This window comes from Natator depressus, chromosome 6 (genome assembly GCF_965152275.1).
Source record: "Natator depressus isolate rNatDep1 chromosome 6, rNatDep2.hap1, whole genome shotgun sequence".
NCBI classification, from domain to species: domain Eukaryota; kingdom Metazoa; phylum Chordata; order Testudines; family Cheloniidae; genus Natator; species Natator depressus.
The window spans coordinates 51,040,767-51,060,903 of NC_134239.1; the positions used below are offsets into that span (position 1 = coordinate 51,040,767).

Sequence of the window (20,137 nt, forward strand, 5' to 3'; positions counted from 1 at the left end):
TCTGATCTGATTATCCCTGAACATTGAGAAACTTGGAATCGTCTGGATCCAGATTTTGGAGCTGCTCCCCTATCTTTATAATGAGCCAGAATCCCCACAACCCAACAACCCCAAACTTTGAGAGGTTTGATTTGTTATGAAGATGGATTTGGATCTGAACTCTGCAGCTGGGACCCATCTGTCATTCACTAGACTTTCTAAAGGCTTGGATTGTATATCTTATACTAGACCCCACTGTGCCACCAATAAAACATCCTGCTACACTTAGGAAATCAGAGATTCCATGGGGACTATTTGAACTTGCATAAGGACAGAGCACAAACATCTTTCTGTAGTTATATTATGCTGAGAGAAAGAACCACAGGCTCAAACCCGTATCTGTGCCTGTCCTGGTCCTAGTGGTGCAGTTCCCTGAACCGTGTGTCTATCAGCAAATACTCAAGCTCTGCTGTTTGTGCTGTTTTGTTTATCTTGGTATCTGCATTTATTACAAGATAAACAGATTTTTAAAACAGGCCACAAGGAGAACTAAAAGGCTTGGTTTGACCCTAGCAGAGTCTCAGTATGTCCTAAGAAATTCAAATAGAAGGCAGAAAAGCCCTCAGATCATTTTGCGCTGGTCCCAGGATTGTTTCCTACAGTATATTTTCAAGTGCTCTATCGAAGCTGGAATGTAATGACCCAAGTCCTGTGACTTTCATCCTTTCCTTTAGGAGACTATTCCACAGTCTAACCAAATTTTCTTCATATTCCTCTTAATTTCATCCCATTAGTTCTAATGATACCATCTTTGTATCACTGCAAACAATACCTTACCTTCCTTGATGTTTACATCCTTCAGGTATTAATAGATTATTGACCATTTTCTGCTTGGCTTCCTTCACACTCATAGACTCGTTTCTCATAGATTTTAAGGCCAGAAGGGACCATCATGATCATCTAGTCTGACCTACTGCACATTGCAGGCCACAGAAGCTCACCCACCCACCTCTGTAATAGACCCATAACCTCTGGCTGAGTTACTGAAGTCCTCAAATCATGATTTAAAGACTTAAAGTTACAGAGAATCCACTATTTACACTAGTTTAAACCTGCAAGTGACCCGTGCCCCATGCAGCAGAGGAAGGCAAACCCCCCCAGAATTTCAGCAAATCTGACCCAGGCAAAAAGTCCTTTCCAACTCCAGGTATGATGATCAGTTAGACCCTGAGCTTGTGGGCAAAAGCCACCAGCCAGACACCCGAGAAAGAATTCTCTGTAGTAACTGAGAGCCCTCCCCCATCTACTGTCCCATCACCAGCCATTGGAAATATTTGCTGCTAGCTCTTACAGATCAGCTACATGTCATTGTAGGCAGTCTCATCATACCACCCACTCCATAAACTTATCAAGATCAGTCTTGAAGCCAATTAGGTTTTTTGCCCCAACTGCTCCCCTTGGAAGGCTGTTCCAGAACTTAGCTCCTTTGATGGCTAGAAACCTTCACCTAATTTCGATCCTAAACTTGTTGATGGCCAGTTGATAGCCATTTGTTCTTGTGTCCACCCTGGCGCTTAACTTAAATAACTCCTCTCCCTCCCTGGTATTTATCCTTCTTACGTATTTATAGAGAGCAATCATATCTCCCCTCATCCTTCTTTTGGTTAGGCTAAACAAGTCAAGATCATTGAGTCTCCTCTCACAAGGAGGTTTTCCATTCCTCAGATCATCCTAGTAGCCCTTCTCTGCACCTGTGGAGACATATAACCTCAATAAATTAATGGGACTATTTGCCTGAATAAGGAGAGAAGGATTTGGCTCTTAAGTGTCATTTAGCTAAGCTATACATATTTATGGAAAAGTTATCTTCTGGCATAAATGGGCAAAACTCCACTTAAGTCAATGGAGCTGGACCAGTTTATACCAGCAGAGAATTTTTCTCATCTTAACTAATTAGCCTCTCACAGTTTGTATGTTAACTTCCAACTTATCTGTATGTGTGTATATATATATATATCTTACTATATGTTGCATTCTATGCATCCGATGAAGTGGGCTGTAGCCCACAAAAGCTTATGCTCAAATAAATTTGTTAGTCTCTAAGGTGCCACAAGTACTCCTGTTCTTTTTGCAGATACAGACTAACACAGCTGCTACTCTGAAACTTCTCATATTCCTATAACCTTTCCTCAGAAATCATTCCCTGAAGACCCTTCATTATTTTTGTTGCTCTTCTCACAGATCAAAAATATATTTGACCAAATTTTTGATGTTTGGGGGGGGGGGGTCCATAACTACACACTTTAGTCTAGGTAACGGTACCTTACACACTGTATTGTCCCTATCTCTTCTGGGGACTTTTTTTTTTTTTTTAAACAAATTTCCCACAGTTTTTACCCTCAGTTCAACTCCACCACTGTGAGCAACAATAGGAGCCATAGTTATAAAGGGATACAACTGTGTTTTTATACTCTGTTGATTTGACCTGTACACTGTGGGTATTAAACAAATAAAGAATAGGCCTACTGCCTCTCGAATGTTTGCATTTTTCCTGCAATATTTGTATAAGCCCTTCAGCTTCCCCTTAATCCTACTTGCTCATTCTGCTCTTTTGCTGCCCTTATCTTTTCCATGGAAGACTCGTCACTCTGAATAGTCCTGTTTGGTTTTCACCCCACCCCGGTTCTATTTCTAATAGAGATTGCGCTATAGTTATATTACTTTGTCATCTTTGACTCAGTGTAGGTTGATGTAAGATTCCTTGTATTTTTCCTTTGAAAGTGACTCTCATCCCAGATGCACATTAGCAGCCCTCCCCGGTTGCTAGCATTGAACTCTGGGCATAGGAGTGCTGCTGATGGTTGTGGGGCTAGTCAGAGCACTTCTGTTCCTCAAGCTGCAACCCCTATGGGAGGGACAATGGGACTGAGGATGGGGCTCCCTTCCACTAGCACTTGCAAAGGAAAAGAGGTGCCTGGGTGTCACACTAGATGCAGGGGAAAGGAATCACTGGAAAGCAGGGAGCTGCTAACAAAGCCAGAGTAACTTTAGTCGAGTGCATGTTAGGGCTTGTCTACACTGCCCTGCAGTTTGGACTATGGGGTGTAGATGGCAGGTGCACAGCAAATTGCTGTGCTGTGACTCCCCTGTGCAGACGCTGTTGGTGCAACTAAAAGGTAGGTAGTTGGTGTTCACATCGTCCTCTTCAAACCGGACTATGCTAATGCGTCCGCAGCATCCACACAGGGGAATTATAATGCAGCACTTTGGTGTGCACTGCTATTCACACCCCCAGAATCTTCACTGCCGCATGGGATAGGCATAGCTTATGTCACGGTGCCTATTAGGATGTTCCATAACCCTGCCCTGTACAGCACAAATGCAGGGGAGGGGAGGAAGGGGAGAGGCTGCAGGGCATAGTCCTGCCCTGTGAGCAATCAGACAACACATAAAACACTATGTACAAAGGCCCACTCCTGCTTCTTTTCAGGAGTTAGCCCTCCAGTGAGATCATTTTAAAGTCTCAGCCTTGCTGGGGTATCAATATCCCACACAGTCTCCCCTGCCCCACCAACTAATTATCAACACATTGTCTTCTGCTGACCCTGAGAGCCTCTGCAATCCCACTATTCTCTCAGAGTAGTGGGTTCCCAGGCTTGCGTTCCCCCAACAGAATGCAGAAAACCCCAAATAAACCAAACACAACTAAAACAACTCTATCCATCAAGGCTTGAGCTTTCATTTCTACCAGGTTCTCCCCAGCTCTCTGTTTCTGTTGTAGAACACCTACCCCTCCGGCTACTTCCCTAGAGCCTTCTCCCTTTCCCACGGCCTTCTCTTTTACAGTCTCCTCCTGGTTCTTTCCCTAGAGTGAGGGAACTCAAACTCTTACCCTCTCCCTCTTAGGCCTCTCTATTTTGTACCCTCCCTTGTAGCTTTCACTTCCTTCCTTTAAGATCCAGCTCCGCCCCAGCTGGATCTGATAACAAACCAAGCCCAGGACAGCTCCAGGTGCAGCAAAGAGAGCTAACTGAGCTCTCAGACTCTTGTTAACCCTTTGTTCACCTGTGTGGGGTTTACACCCCATCATAAAGGGGACAAGATGTGGTCCACTGTAATTCATGCCCTTTAAAGGAAGTCAAGTTCTCCATCTCTGCCTGCTCTTTGGCAGTTTCCCTCTTCCCTCCTCTGTGCTGATTTGTCTCTCTGATCATTCAGGCTTACGTACTTTTATGCTAATATGGTGAGGATGATGAAAGCATTAGTAAAAATAGTTACTAGTACGATGCAGATAGTTGGAATGCAGATAGTTAGACCCTGTGATGTGAGTGCCTGGAGAAACCTAATAGATGCTTGGCCTGCTTGCAGAAGTTCCAGAACTGCTGAAGAGCTGGTTTCAATGCCATACCCCTTTGTGTTGCAACCTGAGGGTGGCATTCCTCAGAGTGATAGATGTCAGTGATATCTTCCTCAATGCAACTTTCCTAGAATGGTAGGAATCAGTGTGAAAAGGCATGGTGTCTGATGGTAATAAAGGTGACAGTGTCTAGCCTAGCTATAGATCATCATCACGAATAATATCTGTATTCTCTTATCTGCTTTATCTATGCTGAAACAGATCAGATTACATTTTAATACATTTAAGTGATTTTAGTGCTGGTGAAAGATGCGAGACTGACAGTCTCAGAGACTGAAATCCTTTGTTTATCTAAATATCAGGCATTGCACAACCTGCAAATGTGCAGATTTCCCCCCACATCATCCTGACAATGTGCCTTAAAACTAGTACCACCTCGAGAAGTAAAAAGTTAGACTCTTCATGCCTATTGAGTCTTGGCTCCTACATCAAGTATGCTCATCAGCACCGGTTGTGAAGATGGTTTTATAATGCGTACTAGCAACTGGATTGAATTCACACCATCGCAAACTTATTTTGCATAGCCACTAAACAGTCTTTACATAATAATGCTTCATACATCTCTTGTATCTTATGCACACAAGAGAATTAAACCCCCTGCATGTGTTATTTTCATGTTATATTCACTTTTCAGATTGGGAGACAGAGGCACAGAGAGATTAAGTGACTTGTCCAAGATAGCCTGTAGCAGAGCCAGGAACAGAATCCAGGAGTCCTGAGTACAAATACCTTTAAGTACAAATATCAACTGTGGTGAGGGCTTTCACACCCTATTCATCTGGGTCTAGAGCCGAACTAGTGAAGGCTTGGTATCATGGGCTGATCCAAAATTCATTGAAATAAGTGAAAGTATGCTCATTGTCTTCAATGGGGTTTGGATCAGACCCCTTAATAAAAATGTTTGAATCCCTGTGACAGGCAATATCCCCAGCAGGGGACAGAGAAGGCCTGTTAGAACTCACAGTCCCTCACATTGATATAATTTTATTCTGAGATGAGAGCTATTTGCTGGAATTAGAAGGGCAAACACACATCTACAATGATCCTCTTGCACACACATTTGAACACCTGGGGTGGGATTCAGAAGGGGGTTTAGGCACCTGCCACTTTAGGTGCCTAAGTCCAAAATTTAGATCCACACAACTGCAGCTCAGCTGTTTCCTACCTTATTATACTCCAAGGGTGCCTAAATTTCCATGTTTAAAGTCTCCTAGGTGCCCAAATTTCTGCCAGTCGGTCTGCGCACAGCTACCCCACTGCTGACAGAATGGAGCAGCTTGACGCCTACTCACACTTAGGCCTGGTGGGATTCACAAACTAGGTGTTACCACACCAATTTTGTCTGTGGGGCCTGATCAGATAGGCATGCACAGAGGCCATCTTAGGTTTATCTGCACTGCAGCTGGAAATGAGCCTCCCTGCCTGGGCAGACAGACCACACTAGCTTGGCTCAAGCTTTCTTCTTCCCCTTATCCCATCATTTGGTGTCAGGCCAACCATCTGGCATCTTCATCTGCCTGAGAGGGCATTAAGGTTCACCTGCTTACCCTCATCTTTTGTGCAATTCATACATCGCTTTCCTGGCTTTTGTTGGGCTCTCTTTCCTACCAGCTTTTCCTGTGACGCTATCTTCACCAAGTGTTCTTCATTCTTCCTCTGCATGTCTCCGAACCTGTGATTTTGTCAGCCATATCACGGACTTTGACATCTATCCTAGTGCTTTCTTTTCTAAATCTATCCCTTTGTATAACTCTTTTTAATGCTCGAAGACACCTTGTCTTGAACACCGGTAGGCATTGAATCTGCCATCTCTTTACCGCCCATGCTTCTGCACTACACAGTATTGGGGACGCATTACTATTGGACTTTCAGTCTCAGTGGCATATGTCTGTCAGACACAATACTTGAGATGTAACTCCACACTCTTCTAGCATTTCTCCAGTCTAGACTATATCTCACGTCCATGCTCGCCATCTTCCATAGCCCAGCAATCAAGGTAATTGAACTGGTCATTCTGGTTCAGTTGTGCTCCATTAATCTCTGTTCAGTTTCCCTGCAGCAGCTCTATTGACCTACATGACCTTAGTCTTAGTCATCCTCATTTTCATCTCATGCCTGCTTAGCTGGCCATACCACCGGCTTACTATTTCCTTTAGGTCTTCTTTTGTAACAGCTTCTCACCTTTTCCCATTGGGTTCTTCTTGCTGATATAGTCCATCAATATCATAAACAGCTGCGGACTGAGGGCCAACCCCTCTGCAATCCAACTTTCACGTCAAAGGGGCTTGACATTCCAAAATATTGTTTGAATCATTGTTTTGGGTGATCTATGTAATTCCCCATAGTTATTACATCCTTAGACACTCCATATTTCATTAGCACTGGTGTGAGCAACCGTCTGTCCATTTTTATAAAAGCCCAGAAGCTATCCTGTTGGAACTCTAGCTGCTTCTCTATCACTTGCCAAATTACAAACATGGCATCTGTGGTACCTCATCCTTCCCTAAAGCTGAACTGTTCTTGTTCAAGGAGGGATTCCACCATTCTCCTAATGTTAGCATCCAAGATGCATTCCAGTATTTTCATCCCATGTGACAGTAACTTTATCTCTTGATAATTTCCACATTCATGAATAATTCCCTTCTCCTGTATGAAGAGCAAGAGATACTTGCGCCAATCTTTGGGAATTCTCGTCTCATCCATTTTATGCCTTTCTCACCCAGGACTTCACCAGATCCACCATCACTTCGTCATGTCCTGCTGCTTTACCATTCTTCATTATATGGACTGCATTTCTCACCTCTTCCTCCATAATGTCAGACTCAGGAACAACATTAGGATCACATGTTGGCAACTCTGCCAAAAAAGGGCTTGCCTCTGTGACACTCTGTACCTCAAAGTAGCACCCTGGAACTCCCATATTCACCACTGTTATATGATTATGATACATTTTGTACAAAATACGCTTTGTGAGGAATCATTTTAAAAAGACTTGATCTGTTGAACCTTAATATCCTGTTGGATTGTAGGTGCTACCGTTGTATGTGAAGTTATGAAGTACTGCTATAGGTGTTACCGAAATATGTTGTGAGGCTGGGAAACACCCACAGGCAGCCTTTCAGTTGTAACAAAGGAGCAGCTTTCACTGGCCAGACAGGTGTTAATGGCCCATCAAGGAGAATCCACTCTCTGAGATGCATTTTGGAGAGGGCACATATGCAGTGGGGACTGTCTGACCAATGAAGACTGCCTGACCCCCATGTCACAGCAAGAATCTTTCTAGCAGCTGAAAGAAAGTATAAAAGAGGGGCAGTGACATCATCGCTTGGCCTCCTCCCAAACTCAAACCTGGAAGACAGTCTGGAAGACAAAGACTTTGAACTAGGGAGATTGGTCCTAGACTGAAAGGGAATCCGGTCTGTGTATTGAGGAACTGTAAGCTGCCTGTAATGTTTGCTAGTGTGAGAGACTGCTTGATTCAAACTTAGTCTGTTAAAGTTAGAATTTGGACTGCATTTCTATTTTTACTTCTTAGGTGACCAACTCTGATCTCTATGTCTGCATCTTATAATCACTTAAAATCTATCTTTAGTTAATAAATCTGTTTTATATTTTACCTGAAACAATGTGGGTTTTGTTGAAGTGCTTGGGGAATCTCAGCTCGGATTACAAAGACTGGTCCATGTTCACTTTCCTGTGAAGAAGTGGTGAACTAATTAATGAACTTGTACTGTCCAAGGGAGTCTTGAGCAGTGTAAGATGGTATATTTCTGGGATGCAAGGCTGGGGTGATTGGCTGGTGCCTTTCTCTGTGTGATTCATGAGTGGCTCAGGGAGCATTCATGCAATTTAGCTGGGTGTGTGGCTCCACATGTTGATGACTGAGTGATCACAGCACCTGGAGGGGTTTTGCTGCTTGTCACTGGCACAGCATTGTGTGAGATAACTCTCCAGCCTGAGCTAAGGGAGCTCAGTGGTCCCACACTGTTCCAGACTGTACCCCCAGGATCCCATCACAGCCTCATTTAAAAGACTCTCAAAATATTGTTTCCGCCTCTACTTCACTTGTTCTGGTGTTACTAGAAGTCTTCCCTGCTCATCCTTTACAAATGGTGTTGTAATACCACCCTCATTTGCGTCTCATTTTTGCAATGCTATAGATCTTTTTGCCAGCCACCTGTGGGTAGCTGACAAGCTCGGTGTACAGGCTGTCTAGGACACACTCTTTGGCCTTCTTCACTGCTTCTTTGTATCTTTGCATTTGCTCTCATTTGCACTCCATGGGTTCACTTCTTTTACATGCCATTTATTTGTTTCAGATTACTACCTGCACTTCATTGATCCACCACCACTCCCCTGTTTCGTTTGGTTTCCCCACAAAACTCTTCCATCATTGCAATCCCTGTTCCCTTAAGATGGTTTCACTCCTCTTCAGCTGGTGCCAAATCTGTTTCCGGATGCCTATCCTGGACTGCCTGCATAAACTTCTCTGCCACACTTCCCCTTAACTTCCTGTACTTCAGTCTTGTTTCTTTCTAACTTATTTCCCTCCTTGTCCAATGCTCTACTGCAGCTTTTGCCAAAAGAGGCTTGTGCTGCAGCACTAATGTCTCTCTTGGTATCTCTTTGCAGTTCATAAGTCCACTGAGATTTCCTCACCAAGATCAGTCTGGCATATGTTTCCACCATTGATGTACATGACCGCATTCCTGATTGTAATAGGGCTGCCACCTACTGCCTCCAAAACACCCCCTTCTGGCCAGTGGTGCCACTGCAGTCTCCTGCCTCTGTTTTCCCCTTTTCAGTGCTTCTTAACCAAACTCCACAGTCCAAAGGTAATTAAACATTCCCCATTTGGGGGTCCAGTTTGTCCAGTCCTCATGTCCAGTGGCCATCCAGACCCCAACCCAATTTCAGTGTGTCTCTACTGTTAATAGAAAATAACACAAAGTCTTTCAAAATAGAACACAAACTGACACAGTCCTCACCCAATTTCTGCTGGGCACAGCCTCTCCTCCCTGGGGCTCTGTCGTTGTGTCCCCAGCACCTCCCTCCTGGAGTTTGGCATTCTCCGCTGGCCTCTCTGCTGGTGCCTTCCCCCCTTCAGGCTCTACAGGAGCCTTCTTAATATCTGCAGGTGTAGCCACACTTCTCTAGACTTTTTAAAGTTTTAAAATATAATTTTTCCCCTTCCCTGCAGCCTCCTGCTGCTTTTATACTGGAGTCACCTGAGTCTGTGGGAGCTCATTCTGCAAGCAGGGTTGGCTAGTCCTAGCTCTCCAGCTATTTTGCTTTTGGGACCCTGTATCGGCTATCATCTATTGATGGGCAACACATTTGTCTAGTAACACTTTCCCTTCTTCTTTCATGGTGCCTAACGTGAAATTTCCTAAGCATTTGTCATACCCCCTTCCTTTCTTGCTTGTGTGTTCATTCATACCACCCAGCACCAAAAGCAGCACCTCTGGTGCTGCTGTATCCGCTAATGCCCACAAGTTGGAAACTCTCCTTTACTTTTGTTGCATCCTTGCTGAGGTGCATAGGCTGATATCACAAACAGAGCACACTCTTTAACTTGGACTCATACAGCCATCAGTCTGTCACTTAGTCTAAAAAGTTCAGTCACCATCTTCTTCAACTCTCCTCTTACTACTGCTCTGACTCCATTATGGTTCCTTTTGTCACCCATGTAGAAGAGTTTACAATTTAAGACCAACTCCTTGGCTGTGTTCCCAGTCTATCATGTTTCCTGTGGGCACAAAACATAACTACCTCTCCTTACTGTCATATCAGCTACTTCCACGCCTTTCCCGGTCAGACTGTATACGTTCATTGTTGCTACTTTTATGGTATGGGATTTCTTTGGCTGTGCAGGCAACTGCTTTTTGTCTGACTCTGCTCCTATCACTCGTCCCCTGACTCTAGAGAACAGTTCAGGTGCCGGCCACCAGAAGTCTTACTGGCCTGGGGCTACCAGGCTGGAGGTGAGCAAACATCTGGTACAGGGCTGAGACACCCTTCCACCATTAGCAGTAATCTCTGGAGGAGAAACATACAGACTAGTCTCACCCCTCCTCATTACCGGTATCTACTACTGCTCTTTGGTAACTTGTCAAAAAGAAGAAACTGCTTGCACCAATGTATTTCAGCTTCAACAAGAGAGATTAAGAGATATACATCCTAGAATATCCCATAGCCCAGTGGTTAGGGCTCTCAGCAGGGAGTTAGGAGAGCTGGGTTCAAGTCCCTGCCCTACATCAGGTAGGGTGGGAATTTGATCCCACATCTCCCCCATCCTGGGTTAAGGATCTAACCAGTGGCATCTTTGAAATAAGGGGGGAGGGGGCTCTTCCTCCCCCCCCTTGGTTTTTCTTGAAAAAAGGCTGACCTGGCTTAGGTGAAATCCAAGTTTGTGTGTGTGTGTGTGTGTGTGAGAAGTCTGCCTTTGGCCCAGAGTAAGGTGCCTAATGCCTTTTGAAGGTAGGACTTAGGCCCCATTCTTCTCCTCAGCATTTGCCACTGGCCAACTTAGGCAGCTCTCTGGCTTTGGTCAATCCCTATTTTAGGCTTAATTCTCCCCATGCATTGGACAGTGAGCCTTGGCACCTAACTCAGGGTTGTGAATTCCAGTAGGCAGCAGGGCACCTAAAAGTTCAGTACTGTAACGCTCAGTCCTAAGTCCGCCTTCTCCCACCTTTGCCCTGTTGCACATAACATATGCATGTTCATCCTCCTGCACATATGAGCATGTCCTTGTCCCAGAAGATATTTTTCTCATTATCTTTTCCTTCACTCAGATATTTACAAAAGTTAGAGGTGAAAATGAAATAATGCACTCAATTCTCCCTCACACTTGTGAAGCCCTGTTAAGTTAAATGGGAGCCCACAGGTATAAGTGAAGGGAGAATTTAGCCCATGACATTGGATCATCCAGTCTATCTCCCTGCTAATGTACGATTGTTCCTCACAGTACATTTTCTAGTGTTATTTCCAGTCTAATTTTAAAGTCCTAAGTTTTGGACATTCTTACATTTTACTTCTCCTTGTTCTAATTATAAGCTGCCTATTTACCTGAAATAACCTTTTGTAAAAACCAACCAACCAACCAACCAACCAAACAAACAAACAAATAAAAAACAAGGAGGCAGGACGGTCTTTAAAAAACAACTACAGAGCAATCAAGACCTCGTCCATTGACTGGTTTCTTTTTTGTTCTTGACATACATGTGTAACCTGGTTAGACCTGTTTTGTTTGAACACTAAGGTGTGAGTTGGCTGTATGCAAATGTTTGCAGTGTTTCTTTTTTTTCCTCTCTCTCTCTCTCTCTTTATTGCTGCAGACCCAATCAAAAGAACAGGAAACGACGTAAGGAATTCCCCCATTGGCTGATTAAATGTTCTGCAAAATGTTTTAAAATTAATATCACATTCATTTATCATCACTCGTGTGAGGCTTTTGAAGTGCTAACCTAGCACCTGTGTTTACTTAACACCTGCCATTCTCTAGACAGCCTTCTCATTGCCTCTGCTAAAGGATTTCCCCTTCAGAATCAGCAGCTAAATGAGGTAAGTTTTATTTAACTTCCTTTTAAACGAACACCACTGAAGATAAAAGAGTGCAGAAGTGTGCACTGGAATCACTCCCACTCAACACCCATCTCAGCCCCTTTCCCCCCACTTTGAAACTGCAACTAACCTCTTTTAATCAAAAGTTTTTGAGCATTAAAATAATAAACGCTTTTACTCTCCTGGTTTGAACCTGTGTCCTGCCCTTGCTTGTGTTTAAGAACACGCTCCTACTATTTGTATTTCCTTAGGGACAAATCAGCCAGCCTTACTAACTTTGAATAGTCCCATTGATTTCAATGGGGCTACTCATGCGAGTAAAGTTCTATACTCATGGCGAGTAAGGTGGTCAGCAACTGCCCCTTAGTTTTATGAGCGTGGTTTTTATAATAATGTATTTAATGATGTTTTGGGGCCTAATTGTGTCACCTTTACTGACATTAATAATACTTTTATCCCCTGAGTAACTGCAGTCAAATCACTGGGGCTAGTTATTTAATAAAGTACCATTCAATGAGAGCAAGGGTAGTGGAAGCAGACCCTTTAAAATTGACGGTGAAATTGGCATGGAGTCTCCTTAGTGTCGCAGCATGTGTGGGCACTATACAGATAAAATGATCTTGCTGGTTTTGTAGTAGTGATGGTGATAATTATGAGGATGATAGAAAATCCTACCTGGCTTACTTTTTGCTCAGTCCTTGCTCAACTAAAACTCCCACTGGTTTCAGTTGGGGCTGTATCCTAAAGTCCTTAGCCCCTTCCCAGTTAAAACTCTTCACTGTAGTGTCAATGCATGTTCTGTGTGAGTAAGGACTGAATAAAATCTCAGTAAAAGCTTTAAGAATTCGTCTCTCAGAGTTTTGCCTGTTGTATTCCCATTGACTTCAATGGTAGTTTTACTTGAATAAATACAGTGTATGGTCTTTAAGGTTTAGCCCATTCCAAATAACAGTATCTACTAAAGTCTTGTTGTAATATTTTAGTAGAAGAGATTGCACTGATTTTTACAGCAGGGCTGATCAGGAAATGACACTGAAAGTATAAAGTAGCAGTAATACATTTACTAGTATTTCACTGCTTGAGAGATTTAAAATATTATTTGTAAACCTCCTGGATATATATGTATATATATTTGCTTGTGTCTATACCATATGTTTGAATTATTTTTACCTAAAAAAGACATATCACATTGTCTTTCCATCTAAGTTTAAAGTGCATCCAGCTTCTTCGTTTTGTTCATGGGCTTTGGAAAACAGAAACCAGTTCATAATGATAAGAGCTATACCATAGCCAACTATAAAGTAAAACTGGTTTACTTAACACTTATTGTTCTAGCTTTCGGTATATGTGCTTATCTTCAGTGTGTCTATCTTCCAGCAATATTTCTTTTAATCTGTGAATAGTCCTGGTGGGACAATGGATCTGTTCTGAGTGCTTTTCGTTGGTAAATTTGCTGGTAGCAGTTTAAGTCAGTTTTCTGATGTAAACTTTGCATTTTATAGTTACCAGAGTTGGAGAACAGAAAAGACCTATTGTTAAAATAAGTCTGACAGCCAAAGAAAACAATTGCAATTAAAGTCTTCAGACAAATATGACAAAGATGTTAAACAACAAATCTCACCATAAAATGTCAATTTCAGCCTAGAGTTTCAATAGGCTGTAGCAGAGCAGACTAATCCTTTATTTTTCCCACATTGGGACATCATGACAAAGTAGGCAGTTGTGACTCAGCCCTTGTCAGTGTTAAAAAGCTTTGAGAGAGAAACAGCATTTCACAGCTAGTTAGAGGGTGGCAAGAGTTCATATTATTCCAGTTGTGGTGGGATCTTGTAATAGAACATGGTCCAGTGAGCACTGGAAATAATAGTTTACCTCTGTGTAGGAACAATCTGGTGTCATCCCAGTCAATTAAGACATTATCGTAACATCAGATATTTTCTCATCACTGAGTTTTTATGAGTGAAAAGAAAGTTCTGTGTCCAGTTCTGGTCACCCCACCTCAAAAAGGATATAGTGGAACTGAAAAAAGATTCAGAGAAGGGCAACAAAGATAATCAAGGGTAAGGAAATGCTCCCATACAAGGAGAGACTAAAAAGATTAGGGCTGTTCATTTTAGAAAAGAGACGACTAAGGGGGATATGATAGAGGTCTATAAAATCATGAATGGTATGGAAAAAGTGAATAGAGAAATGTTATTTACCTTTTCACACAATAAAAAAACAACAGGTGTCACCTGACAAAATTAATAGGCAGCAGGTTTAGTACAAACAAGAGGCTTTTTGTACTTTTTCACACAACACGCAACTAACCTGTGGAACTCATTGTCATAAGATGTTGTGATGGCCAAAAGTAAAACTGGGTTGAAAAAAGAATTGGAGAAGTTCATAGAGGATAGGTCCATCAATATCTACTAGCCATGGTGGTCAGGGATAGAACCCCATGCTCATGAAGATCCTAAAATTATGATTTATGGATGCCAGGAGTGGAAGATGAGTGGATCGCTCCATAATTATCCTGTTCTATACACTCATTCTGAAGCTCTGGTATGGGCCACTATCAGAAACAGGATACTGGACAAGATGGACCATGGTCTGACCTAGCATTGTAGTTCTTATGCTCTTATGGACAGATAATTAGATATAGGAATTAGTGGAGAACTGTGAGACGACAAATTCAACTCTAAAATCGTTCAGATAACCGTAGAGCCTCTTTCAGCTGCTTTCATTCCCAATGAATACTCATCTAAACACTGGTACTCATTGTGTCTGGTGATATAGGAATAGGAATTTAGGATGGAGATAAAATAGTAAAAACAAAACATCCAAAATCATAGATTAACAGCGATTAGAGACAGAAAAGCTCTGTCACTTCAGGTGATCCATTCTATCTCCTGCTCAGGCAGAATTGTTTGCTAGAGTATGTTACCCCATCCCATTTCAAATTATACAGTCAAAACTATGAGGACACAAAATAAAGAACATAACATAAATTAGGTGGGTTTTCCCCCCTAAAATCACACTTGTCATGCAGAAGTGAGCATCAAGTCGTTAATCTCAAAGCCGAGGACTACTGGCAATATCTGAAGGAAGTCTTTCAAGACAGTGGAGATATTAACACTGCACACATCTGCACACATATTTGAGTCTGATCATGGAAACTCTTCCAGACTCAGTTCTTTACATTCACCATGCATCTTCATGCTCTCCCTATTAAAATATCCAGACCAAGGTAAGAGCCACAAATTATATTGATGCATTCAACTTTTCTGCTGATGATCTTGATCATTGTGATGTTTAGGGCCTCAGACAGATCTAATCAGTGCTTGAGCTCCTGAAGAAATTTAAGTGGAATGTGGTCTTTTTGAATCATGCTGGTTACACACAATGCTACATAGTCTCTGATGTGCCTTGGTTTGGAAGGTGGATGGCACAGAACACAACTGGCTGACTTAATATTGGTCAATGTGCCAAGACTGAGATGTAATTAAACAGCTGACCACTAACCAATGTATTTCTGATGATAACAACGTGATTCCCCTCAGTGTGATTCCCTCAGATCTTGCATTGCTCAACTTCTCTTCATGCTGCATACAGCTGAGGATTAGATTTTCAGTTGTTGGTGAGAAGAGCATACAAGGAAAGGAATCACAGGCAGAATTTTCAGTCATGAATTTTATAAATGGTTTGTTGAAAAGAAGGTCAGGGCATATTATGTTAAGATGTACTTGGTGCTAAAAAGAAGTATTAGTGACTTTAATACCTGTGCAGCTTGCAATACTGCTGTAAAATTAAATCTGGGTCCAGTAACAGAACTTTGGGACAAAAAATGTATTGGATTTTCTTACTAATTTTAAAGACAGTGCAGTATTATTTGTAAACATACTGTTCGCAGAGTAGAAGGCCAATAGCACCAGTGGCAAAGCCCAATGCTTTCAACTGCTCAGTGATCCTGGAGCTTAAGAACTCTCAAAAAACAGTAATACCAAAAGTATGTTCTTCTTTCTTCTTGTCTCTGAGTTAAGCTTGTGAACTGACATGGCAGCCTGCATATACCAAGGACCTGATCCAGTTTCTATTAATCTCCATTGTTTGAGGACATCAAGATGTCAATGAGAGGAGTTGTGACAAGTAGCTGGGAGAACTTTTGTTGTCCAAAAAATGCAGACGTGGGTAGACACTGTGTGAATTCATGTTGAATTTGCCAAGTTGTTTGGATTAAAAAAAAAATCCCCAGAAAAAAAAAACATTTTGTTCTGACATTTTGGAAATTAAATGCTTCATTTTTTAAATTTCAAATGACTCTTTGTTTTGAAATATATTTCAATTTACTTAAAAAGATTAAAAACTTTTTTGAAACTTGGAAAATGAAACGATTTTATTTTTGACTTTTGGGTCACCAATTTTTGTTTTGACTTTTTCAGAATGGAGTTATTTGCACAGCTCTAGAGATAAGTACATGAATGCCTATAAAGATTTAGTAAAGAAATATTTTTGGCGGTAGTGGCACAGGGACAAGAAGAAGAAGAAAGGCCCAAAACTAAAAAAGGGAATTGGTTAAGGGCTAATTCAACTTCTATTGAAGTCAGTGGGAGTCCCTCAATTTACTTTCATGGGAATTGAATTGAGCCTTATTAGGGATGAGCCCTGTACAAAATGCAATGATCTGAATACCCTTAAACATTGCTTTGCAGTAGTGGTATAGTCATGATAGTCCCTGAAGAGCTCTGTATAGCTCAAAAGCTTTTATCTTCCCCCCAACAGAAGTAGGTCTAATACAATATATTACCTCACCTACCTTGTCTCTTTAAAACTTTGGGGAGTTTGGACTTGTGACTACTGAAAGGTCTATCCCTATAAATCAACAGGAAACAGTTTGCAACAATAGGGTTAATTAGTCAATGGAATAAACCAATGGTTCTGCAACTTTTCCCCATTGTGAGTCATTCCATGAGAAAGAGATTACATCATGAGCCCCCAAGCAAATTCCCCCAACATTACAGATGGCATTCACTGTGTGTTTTTCTGATGGCCCAGTGGAATGGACTGTGCAGGTCCCAGTAGGAGAACCTTTGGAATAACATACTATAGGGTACCATGCAATCACTATTAATGCCAACATTCAAATCAATATTACCCAGGGCAGTAAAACAGTATTACCATGCAGCAATGGAAAGAGAACCTTTCCTAATAGCTATAAATCCACAAAAGAAATGTAAAGTCCCTGCCCACTATGCAGAAGATACAGACAGTGCTGTATGATCACTCCTGAGCTGTTTGCTGTAATAATCAGCTCAGATGCAATCAGAAAAGGCTCGGAGCCTAGAAACGTTTGTAAAGATTCATAAGCTATATGAAAAGTCCTCTTTTGTAGAGTGAGAACAACAAAAATAATCATTTTCTGTTTTTAGATATTGCCCTACACTTCTCTGCACTTGACATTCAAAAAGTGATTATTTATATCACTGTATAATTACTTTCCTATTTAACAAAGCCATGTAAAATTGGCCAAGATGTTGTAGTTAGAAAATCAGTGACTAGATGCATGATATATTTATCCTTCCCAAATTGTCCTAATGATTTTTACCAAAACACATAATTATTATTACACAGCAGTATGAAAGGAGCCTGCCTGTTGTGTCTCTGTGATGTATTATCAAAGGATATCTGTTTCTGCAATTGACCAATAGATTGGAATGACTGTGAAGGAGCCTCACTGGTGTGTCAGGTACTGGGACATACTATTGGGATATTTTCATCTTTTGCAGAGAGATTACTGTTTGCAACACCCATACCCTGCAACGATACTACTCATAACATTTGCAAGACATCAAATAAAAATATATCCTTTAGTGCTGAAAATTCCCACTAAACTCCTGTTGCACAAAAGCAAAATGGTTGTGAAAGTCTGAATGAATGATAGGTCTGGTCTCTAGATAAATGATTTATCATTAAAAAACTGACCAAAACCAGGATGTCCAGAATGAAGACAGACACCATTCATCCTTAACTTAGTGACTTCTAGCTTTTTTGTTTCTGGACTGGACCCGTTTTATTTTGCTGATCTGATTGAATCATTCATTATGAGTCCCTGAAAAAGTACTTAGCTAGTCATTTTGCAATGTACTGCACTGGTATGTATGACTCATGTTGCTCTCTAATGGAAGAATGGATATAGGAACTCTTACGACTTCCAGGAGCAGTAGGAAGATTACTCTACTTAGGTGCTACAAGACATTGGTTCTGGACCCAGCTTCCTGGTTGTAAAGGATTTATATAGTCACTGTGCCTATTTCTACAACACATAGCTTTACTATAGTATTACTCAAGAAGACATTTTATTGGAACACCTCATGTTAGGAAACAGGTATCACTGTAAGTGTGACAGCACATGAGGGTAAATCAGTTCTCTGGATTTTCTAGGTAATGGCTGCCTGTTTTCAGGATCACTGATAGGTCAATGGCAGCTTGTTCTGATGATGCAATACTTTTACCATGCGTTTGATTGGTTGAGTGTGTTATCATTCAGTACCCTGCTAGGAGTATGATGGCTTTGAGGGGTGGAATGGTGTGAAAGCCAGTCTGAACTGGTCTCTTGTGTAGAGAACATTCCATCCCTCCCTACCTGTAATTTCAGTTAAGCTTGCTAGATAAAGCATAATCTTCCTAACTCACTTCCATACCGTAAATTTAGTGCAGTAATTATGGCATTGGAATGGGAGCCATGAGATCTGAGTTCTGTAAGATCTGCCAACGAGCTCCTGTGTAACTTTAAGCAAGGCACTTTACCTCTATGCTTCCGCTTCACCATTTGTAATATTGAACTAATGATAGTTACCTTCTTTGGTAAAGTGCTTCATGTAGTTATGGAATATTATTCTAAAACATCCCTTATCTCTTAGTAGCTCAATGTTCATGCTCTTGGGGTGTCACCATTTCACTTGTTCTCCAGTCATCATAGAGTCTGGATGGGACATGAGGGTCAGATTTTCAAAAGGAACCTAAAGGATTTAGGCATCCAAATGACAGTGAATTTCAATGGAAATTGGTTGTCTAACTCTCTTGGGCTCCTTTGAGAATCCTAGGCTGATTTTCTAATGTCGGAAGCACGACGAAAAGAGCCCTCCTCTTTTGAAAACAAATCCCCCAAAATTTCAGGTCTTTATCCATTATAAAGAAGAAAGAAGAAAGAAAAGGGCGCAAGCTCAATCAGTTTCTTTTTCCAGTCACTTTTAAGTCCATTTTGGCTCATTTGACTTTTCGTGGGTTTTGGCTGAGGGAAAAGTACAGGGCCAAATATTTGATTATGGCACTCCTTCTCTTGAAGCTGGGTTATTCTGTAGCCAAGGCCTATTATGAAGCAGCAGGGATTCATTCCAGAACTGAAAGCATACATTTATATGAAAAGTAATAGGAAAAGCTCTATTGTCAAACCGGCCCAGGCTGTTGAGGCAGATGCCTTGCTTTGCTCTTTTGTTTATATTCCAACAAATCAAAGCTGATCTGTAGTGTTATCGGAGTAGAGCAGCAGGTGCAAAAAAATAACTCTGCTGCCAACTCAAACGAAAGGGTAGGGCTAATACCCTTTGGGAGGTATAGTGAAGATAACAGAAAGCCATGCCAGCAACTGAATTAACGGCTCTATTTATGGTGGGCTTTACCTCAACAACCTGCTTCCAGCCCTCTGTCACATAAACACTTCATTGTACTGTTTAATTCAGCCAGTGGAGAAATAAATGGAAACAGGATGGGGAGCATTCATAGCACCAGCTGAAGAGGAGGAGAGGGGCTGTGTAGGAGCACTGTTCCTCAAAGCCAGGGCTGGCGGGGGGATGGGAGGATGGAGAGAGGAAGCTGCCCTCTGCTTTTTTGCAGAAGGTGGAGAGCTGCTCTTGCTCACCGGTCCCCCTTTCCTTATCCTCAGAAGGAACCACAGAGGCAGACTCTTTAATGAGCCTTGGTGAATGTGTTTCTGGCTGGGCTTGACTGATGCAGGAGCATTTATGAGCTTTGTTGGGGCGTTAAGCTACAGACCTGCATTAACCAGATACACTGCTGCGCTGCCTCAGGGGAGCACCATGACATTGTGGCTCAGGAAGGCACCATGCCTCCTGGAGTGGTCTGCCACACTGGGTGAAAGCAGCTGCTGTTGCACCCCATGAGAGGGGGAAGCATATG

The 20,137-nt window shown here is 41.9% G+C and overlaps 2 protein-coding genes across 2 annotated transcripts in view; one reads left to right on the plus strand and one right to left on the minus strand.

Moving 5' to 3' along the window:
- Positions 1–20,137, minus strand: part of ELF5 (E74 like ETS transcription factor 5) — a 97,492-nt gene that overhangs the window by 59,615 nt on the left and 17,740 nt on the right. The window lies entirely within an intron of this gene.
- Positions 11,860–20,137, plus strand: part of EHF (ETS homologous factor) — a 32,094-nt gene continuing 23,816 nt past the window's right edge. The window contains exon 1 of the mRNA XM_074955264.1: positions 11,860–11,962. The gene's annotated coding sequence lies outside the window, so the exon portion shown is untranslated. The remainder of the gene's footprint in view (positions 11,963–20,137) is intronic.